This window comes from Pan paniscus, chromosome 5 (assembly GCF_029289425.2).
Source record: "Pan paniscus chromosome 5, NHGRI_mPanPan1-v2.0_pri, whole genome shotgun sequence".
NCBI lineage: Eukaryota > Metazoa > Chordata > Mammalia > Primates > Hominidae > Pan > Pan paniscus.
Genome location: NC_073254.2, coordinates 148,600,925 through 148,609,864, shown reverse-complemented (window position 1 = coordinate 148,609,864; position 8,940 = coordinate 148,600,925). Strand labels below are relative to the sequence as shown.

The 8,940-nt window shown below is 35.9% G+C and overlaps 1 non-coding gene across 1 annotated transcript; it reads right to left on the bottom strand.

The window, feature by feature from the left end:
• Positions 1–891: 891 nt before the first annotated feature.
• Positions 892–998, bottom strand: LOC112440284 (small nucleolar RNA U13). Its single transcript, XR_003028459.1, has one exon. It is a non-coding gene; the product is annotated as a small nucleolar RNA U13 (small nucleolar RNA).
• Positions 999–8,940: the final 7,942 nt, after the last annotated feature.

The window sequence follows — 8,940 nt, the reverse complement described above, 5'->3', positions numbered from 1 at the left end:
TAGTAGTTAAAGATTTCAGTACTCCCCTCTCAATAATGAAGACACCAATCAGACAGATGATAAGAAAGGAAATAGAAGACAACACAAACCAACTAGATCTAACAGACACATACAGAGCATTACTCAACATCAACAGCATACACATTCTTCTCAAGTACACATGGAATATTTATCAAGATATATCATATTGAGAGGTGAAGCCAGCTGGACTTCCTGGGTCGAATGGGGACTTGGAGGACTTTTCTGTCTTACAAGGGGTTTGTAAAATGCACCAATCAGTGCTCTCTAAAAATGTACCAGTCAGCACTCTGTAGCTAGCTAGAGGTTTGTAAAACGCACCTATCAATGCTCTGTAAAAACACACCAATCAGCGCTATGTAGCTAGAGTTTTGTAAAACCAATCAGCACACTGTAAAATGGACCAATCAGTGCTCTGTAAAGTGAACCAATCAGCACTCTGTAAAATGGACCAATCAGCAGGATATGGGTGGGGACAAATAAGGGAATAAAAGCTGGGCACCCCAGCCAGCAGCGGCAACCCGCTCAGGTCCCCTTCCATGCTGGGGAATGTTTGTTATTTTGCTCTTCACAATAAATATTACTGCTGCTCACTCTTTGGGTCCGTGCCATCTTTAAGAGCTGTAACACTCACTGCGAAGGTCCGCAGCTCCATTCTTGAAGTCAGGGAGACCACAAACCCACCAGGAGGAACTAACTCCAGACACAATACGTTAAGTCACCAATTCTCGATGGATTATAAAAGATAAATATTATGCAAATTGTCTTGTCTGATCACAACAGGATGAAATTAGAACTCAGTAACACAAGTAAAATTAGAAACTTCACAAATTTGTGGAAATTGCACAGCACACTCCTTTTTCCTTTTTTTTGTGTTAGACAAGTAATGTGCCTATGCTGTAACAACCAGGTTTGAGGGAGGTGCATCTCATCCACGTGCATGAAAACCCAATCATCAGGCTTGTGAACTACAAAAGGATCATACAGCACAGTCTTCAACAACCAATGGATCAAAGAAATCACAAAAGAAATTAGAATATAATTAGAGACAAATGAAAAATGAAACTACATCACACCAAAACTTATGGTACACAGCAAAAGTGGTGCTAAAGGAAAAAAACTATAGCTGTAAACACTTAATGTTAAAAAACAAAAAAGGTCTCAAATCAACAACTTCACTTTATACCTTAAGAAACTAGAAAAAGAAGAACTAAACTCAAAACTTGCAGAAAGAAGGAAATAAAGATTAGAGCAAAGATAAAATAGAGAATAGAGAAATAATAGAGAAAATCAATAAAACCAAAAATTGATTCCTCAAGATTAGCAAAAGTGATGAAATTTTAGCCAGATGAACTAAGAAAAAAGAGAAAAATTTAATAAAATCAAAAATGAAAGTGGAAATAGTGATTCCACATAAATAAAAAGAATTATAATAGGCTGGGTGAGGTGGCTCATGCCTGTAATCCCAGCACTTTGGGAGGCCAAGGCAGGCAGGTCACTTGAGGTCAAGAGTTTGAGACCAACCTGGCCAAAATGGTAAAACCCTGTCTCTACTAAAAATACAAAAATTAGGTGGGCATGGTAGCCTATGCCTGCAATCCCAGCTATTCAGGAGGCTGAGACAGAATAATCGCTTGAAACCAGGAGGCAGAAATTGCAGTGAGCCAAGATCACACCACTGCACTCCAGCCTGGGCAACAGAGCAAGACTCCGTCTCAAAAAAATAAAAAATAAAACATTCTAAGATAGTACTAAGAACAAGTGTATGCCAACAACTAGGTAGCCTTTATAAAATGGAAAAATTTCCAGAAACACAAAACCTGCAAAACTAAATCCTGAAGAAATAGAAAATATGAATAGACTTACAACTGGTAAGAAGATTGAATCAATGGTAAGAAGATTGAATCAATAATCAAAAAATCTCTTGAAGAAAACCATGGACCTGATGGCTTCCTCAGTGAATTCTACAAAACATTTAAAGAATGAATACTAATCCTTCTCTAACTCTTCCAGAAAATTGGAGAAATATGATGGTAGAGCTAAATAAGCATTGACTGTGTAAAACAATAACAATGTCTAAGTGATAGATTTAACAAAAATAAGATGGAAAGAAATGTAATATGGGAGAGGTTGATTCGAGTTAGATTTCTAGGGTTCTTGTATATTTGGGATAAGAACAAACATAGATAAACTTTAAACATTAAATATGCATGTTTACATTTCTAGATTAATCATGACATGTGTAAATGCCAAACTAGTAGAGGCGGAACATAGAATGAGAAATTTTTGTACCTGTTCTCCATCCAAGCCATCAACATCTTTCTCACCATGGTTACCCTGCGGAGCAAAGGAAAAGCAGAATGTTAGAGACCAGAGGAACAGGTGAATGTGGTTATTTCTTTGATGTTAATTTCCTGGTTTATATTTTGTTCAGTTAATAGTAGAATTTAGACTTTACAAAACAACATTTATATACTGTATCAAATTATTAAAAACAATGATACATTTCTTTCTGAACTAGTCATTAGGGGTATATACTGCTTTTCCTGACAGTTTCCAGTGCTGAAGAGAAAATAATAATAAAAAAAAAAACCTTCAACTTTTGAATAAATAAAAAGACTTTCTTTTAAACTTTTGCACTGGGAACAAGTAACTTACAAGAGTGAATGAAACATTCCCACTGGTTGTCCACGTGATGGTCCTTTTGTCATTGACTTTCTTTAATTTAAAAAGACTAGGAAAATTTACATGAATTAATCTATGTAATAGAAACCTGGAAGATCACAGATTAAGAAGAAAGTAAGTGTATGTACATGTGTGCATTTATAATATTTTTAAAAACCTGAAAAACTGAGACTAGGTGACAAGAATAAAAACAGGCAGCCACATAATTTATCAAATATTCCATCTCTTTTAAATTATGGTCCCTTCATTTTCCCAACTATCTTAAAATAATAGTTAATATATATATCATAAAGTATATTTTGAAGAAAAACATTGAGAGTTTTACAGGGAGAATAAAATGTACTTTACATGTATGGAATAGTTGATTTAATATCCACACAAGCAAATCAAGTTTCAGGCATTTTTTTAAACAAGTACAGCTGAGTGAGTACCTGAAAATAAGTATACTAAGCTCATGGACGAGAATTACACGATACATTTGCCACAGGCCACAGGAGATACATTGGTGATACCAAAAGACATGCATGAGGAAGCCCCATGAGCCCATGTCTGTCTTGCTTATCATTTTGTAATAACTCCCTGGGATAATATGGGGAACAAAGTGGGCACCTAATAAATATTTCCAAATAAAAATAAAATACATAGGAATTAACCAAGGAGATGAAAGACATGTACAAGAAAAACTACAAAATATTGCTGGAAGAAATTAAAGGCATAAAAAAATAGAAACTCATCCTATGTTTATGGAGTAGAAGACAACATTTTTAGGATAGCAATACTACCCAAAGTGATCTACAGATTCAATACAATCCTATCAAAATCCTAATGATACTCTTTATAGAAAAATTCATCCTAAAATTCATACGGAATATCAAAGTTCCCTGAATAGCCAGAACAATCTTGAAAAAGGAACAAATCTGGAAGAGTCACAGTTCCTGAGTTTAAAACTTACCACAAAGCTACAGTAATCAAAACAGTGTAGTACAGTCACAAACATAGATATAGACCAATGGAAGACATAGACCAATGGAATAGAATAGATAATTCAGAAATAAACCCTCATATATATGGTAAATGATTTTCACAAAAGAGCTAAGACCATTCAATATGGAAAAGAGTCTTTGCAACAACTGGTGCTGGGAAAACTGGATATCCACATGCAAAATAATGAAGTTGGACCCTTGCCTAACACCATATACAAAAATTTATTTAAATGGATCAAAGATCTACATTTAAAACCTTAAGAAACTATAAAACTCTTAAGAAAAAACATACAGCAAAAGCTTTATGACATTGGATTTGGCAATTATTTCTTGGATATGATTCTAAGGGCACAGTCTACAAAAGAAAAAACAGACAAATTTAACTTTATGGAAAGGGAAAAAATTTGTGAATAATTATGTGAGGCAATGGATATGTCAATTAACATGATTTAATCATTTCATAGTGTATGCATACATCAAAATATCATGTTGCATACCACAAATATATATAACTTTTATTTGTCAATAATATATTAAGCTGGTTAGAATTTTTAATGTACATTTTTAAAGACAATATCAACAGAGTAAAAAGGCAACCTACAGAATAAAATATTTGCAAATCATATATCTGATAAGATATTAATATAAAGAGAGCTCCTAAAACTCAACAATGAAAAAGGGACAATTTGATTTAAAAGTGGGCAAAAGACATGAGTAGACACTTCTCTAAAGATATATAAATGGCCAATAAGCACATGAAAGGTGCTCAGCATCACTAATCATTATGGAAATGCAAACCAAAACTTACAATGAGATAACACCCCACACCTGTTAAGGATACTATAAAAAAAAATTTTTTTTTTTTTTGAGACGGAGTCTCGCACTGTTACCTGGGCTGCAGTGCAGTGGCATGATCTGGGCTCACTGCAACTTCCACCTCCAAGGTTCAAGCAATTCTCCTGCCTAAGACTCCCAAGTAGCTAGGATTACAGGCCCCACCACAATGCCCAGCTTTTTTTTTTTTAATTTTTATTTTTAGTAGAGACGGGGTTTCACTATGTTGGCCAGGCTGGTCTTGAGTGCCTGACCTCGTGATCCACCCATCTCGGCCTCTCAAAGTGCTGGGATTACAGGAAAACTTTTTTAAAAACATAGAAAATAATATGTTGACGAGATTGTGGAGACATAGAAACTCTTCTGCACTGTTGCTGGAATGCAAAATGTTATAGCCACTGTGGAAAACAGTATGGCAAGTCCTCAAAAATTAAAAATACAATTATCATATGATCCAGAAGTTCCAATTCTTGGTATACACCCCAAAGAATTGAAAACAGAATCTTGAAGGATATTTATATACCCATGTTACAACAACATTATTCACAATAGCTAAAACATAGAAGTAACTCAAGTGTTCATCAGTGGGATGAATAGAAAAGCAAAATGTGGTACATGCCTGTAGTCCCAACTCCTAGGGAGGCTGAGGTGGGAATATTGCTTGAGCCCAGAAATTCAAGGTCACCCTAGGCAACATAGTGAGACCCCATCTCTAAAAACATTTTAAAAAATTAAAAAAGAAATATTGATATATGCTACAACATGGATGAACCTTGAAGGTGTTATGCTAAATGAAGTAAACCAGTCACAATAATACATATACCATGATTCCACTTACATGAGCTACTTAGAATAGGCAAAATCATAGAGACAGAAAGTATTGTACATTTCTGCCCTATCACAAGAGTGAAACTGCTTTCATTGTATGTCATTATCTTCTAATTGATGAAATTCATAGATTATTTTCACTAAGTCTATTAGTATCTGGGAACATGGCGCTGATCATTCTTTTCTATAAAGAGACTTAAAAAACTAACCAGGCACAGTGGTGAGGGCCTATATTCCCAGCTGCTAGCGAGACTGGAGCAGGAGTATTGCTTGAGCCCAGGAGATTGCAGCTGCAGTGAGCTATGATCCCACCACTGCACTCCAGCTGGTCGACAGGACAAAATTTCATCTCTAAAATTAAAAAATAATAATAATGTAAATAAAAAGATAGCACTATCTCCTACTTCGACTTGGGTGAAACTGCTCTCTCCTGCTGTTCTTACTGATTCTTCTCAGTTTCTTTGGATGGCTATTCTCCCCACTTCCATAATTGGCCCCCTTTTCTTCTGTTTCCAAATGGCAACCTCACTTAGGTCTCTGGCCTTAGCCATGAACTTTGTCAAGGACTCTATTACCCTTGATCAGACTCAGTGCTCAAATTCCTCCAGAGGGGAAGCAAGTGACCCAAACAAATGAGGAATAGGTGTGCATACATACTGAATGAAGAATTGGAATCATGGCCAAAGAAGTAGCTGCTCCTCAGTTCCCTTTGATATTTGTCATGTCAAGCAAATTTATTCTTTAAAACTCAATTTCTTTTTATGTAATATTTAAAGTAGCCCATTTATTAAGATCTATTTAGGAGGAAAAAAATACACAATCCATTTTTGCATAACATTATGGATATATTTAATACCACATAACAAATCTCTGACACAAACAAATGACTCTTCAATTAATGTTTATTATCCTGACCTCTGTACAGAATCAGAGTTCCAGCTATAAACTGGATATATCCATTTTGTTACCACATAGGTGCGTCAAATTACACACACTCAGACCAGGAGCGGTGGCTCATGCCTGTAATCCCAGCACTTTGGGAGGCAGAGGCACGCGGATCACGAGGTCAGGAGATTTAGACTATCCTGGCCAATATGGTGAAACCCATCTCTACTAAAAATACAAAAATTAGCCAGGTGTGGTGGCATGCACCTGTAGTCCCAGCTACTCAGGAGGCTGAGGCAGGACAATCGCTTGAACCGGGGAGGCGGAGGTTGCAGTGAGCCAAGATCAAACCATTGCACTCCAGCCTGATGACAGAGCGAGACTCCATCTCAAATTGTAAAAAAAATTTTTAAAAAAAATTCCACACAGCATTGAGATATGTGGAATCTGGCAAGTCCAGTTTCTAGTCTCTTCCTGAAATCTGGTTTAGGATATATTTGAAAAACATATTTCAAATCTTTCATACCCGTCACCTTCATCTATATGTCAATAATAAAGTCTAAAGATAATAGTTAAGCTAAATTCAAATCTCAGAACGACAGATGCAATTAGGTCATTTCAGTGTATTGAACAATCTATACATAAGAATAAACAGTAATAGTAGATGTAGTAAGAACAATAGTAGGCAGTTATCTTCTATTTCTATTACTATGTAAGACATTGTATTAAAAGTTTTGCATGTGCTGGGTGCAGTAGCTCACACCTGTAATCCCTGCATTTTGGGAGGCTGAGGCAGGTGGATCACCTGAGGTCAGGAGTTCCAACTATCCTAACCAACATGGTGAAACCCCGTCTCTACTAAATACAAAACATTAGCCGGGCATGGTGGCATATGCCTGTAATCCCAGCTACTTGGGAGCATGAAGCAGGAGATTCGCTTGAACCCGGGAGGCAGAGGTTGCAGTGAGCCGAGATTGCACCAATGCACTCCAGCCTGGGCAACAAGAGTGAAACTCCATCTCAAAAATAAAGTTGTGCATGAATTAATGAAAGAATCCTCACAACAAGTACAGGAGAAAAATAATAAATATCCCCGATATATAGATGAGGAAGTGAAGACTCAAATTAACTTCCCAGTTTGGTCTTAGTGGTAAATGAGTAAGTTCTGATGTTATTATTTGACTTCACATATCCAGCCATGCCTAAACCTAGGAAACCCCTATAACTTTTACTTGAGGACACACTGTTTTGTTTTTTTTAACTGGTTCAGATTGGAATTATTTCACTTCAAATTGAGAGAGGCCTAAGAAATACACCTTGGAAAAATAGGTATCTTTTACAGAGTACCTGAAGTAGCCTGACATGTGATATTGATATACTTATGAATCAATCACAGGTTAGGAAACACTAAATGATCAATGCCCCCATGGAAACCATTCTAAGACATGTTGCTTATAGTGTGTTATGATGAGGTAACAACCACCCTCCAGAATATTTTCCTATATAGAACTTCTTAGTTCCAAGGGATAAGGGAGACAGCAGCGGGTAAGGGACAGGGAGTAGAAATGGATAATCCTTGTTGATTACTTGAGAACAACTTAAATTCCTCCACCAACTTTTCTACAGACTCTGCCAACATACCCATTTTAAAATGTCAGACAAAAAAAGGGCATGCACAAACAATTCACAAAAGAGAAAATAATTGCATAACCTCTCTTGTAATGTAAATGCCAAATAAGGCTAGTTGCCATTTTTCAGCTATAAAACTTGTAAAAACATGTAGCAATCCTAGTGCTGATCACAAAGTGTTGTCTAGCTTTCTTCCTTTTTGGTACATGGTAGATTTGCACTTCTAGGCAACTTGTAAGTGGGTGAAGCCAGATGACTTGTTATGACTAATGGATTGTGAACTAAGTGATATTTTTTACTTCTGGAAAAGAACATTGAATAGCACATGCAAAACCCTATACAGCTCTTCTGCGTGGGATTCTAGAGAAAGGATAGAGGACAGAGCACCCACCTAGCCTGTAAAAAATTATGTAGTTTGAGCAAAATATACATCTAAGTTGTTTTAAGTCAATAAAGTTCTGAGGCTGCTTGATACTGTGGATGTCCACAGACTCTCCTGACTAAAATTAAACATAAAAAGTGACAATAGCCTATTTTAAAATACATTTTAATTTAAATAAATTTTAATCCAAGGTGGATTAAAATGTGCACACTTATGTCCCCTTACTGGCAGGATAAATTGGGGGAAACTTTTTGGAGTATACTTTTGCAGGATGTCTTAACAGATAATTTATTTTTCTCCTGGTAATATATCTCAATATAAAAAGGAAAAAGGAATGAACTATTAGCACTGATAACAAAAGTTCTATTTTCAAGGAAGTTCAGAGACAAATTTGTCTTAATAAATTTCCAGTATATTCTAAAAGAACCCACTCTGAGATCAAGCCCTTGATTATGAATCCAGTCTCCACGTCTTTTTGGCTGTCATCTCACAATATTGGGACTCACAAAAAATGGGGCTCACAATATTACCAAAATTAATTGGGCAGAATAAACACTTAGTAAATATTAGCCATTAGTATGATTATGTAAGACCTTATATTCTGTTCCCCAGCTTGTTCAAGGCTACATGCTCTGACTTAATTCGTACATTCATTACTGATACTTCATTTATTTATATTAGTACATCATTGCAAAT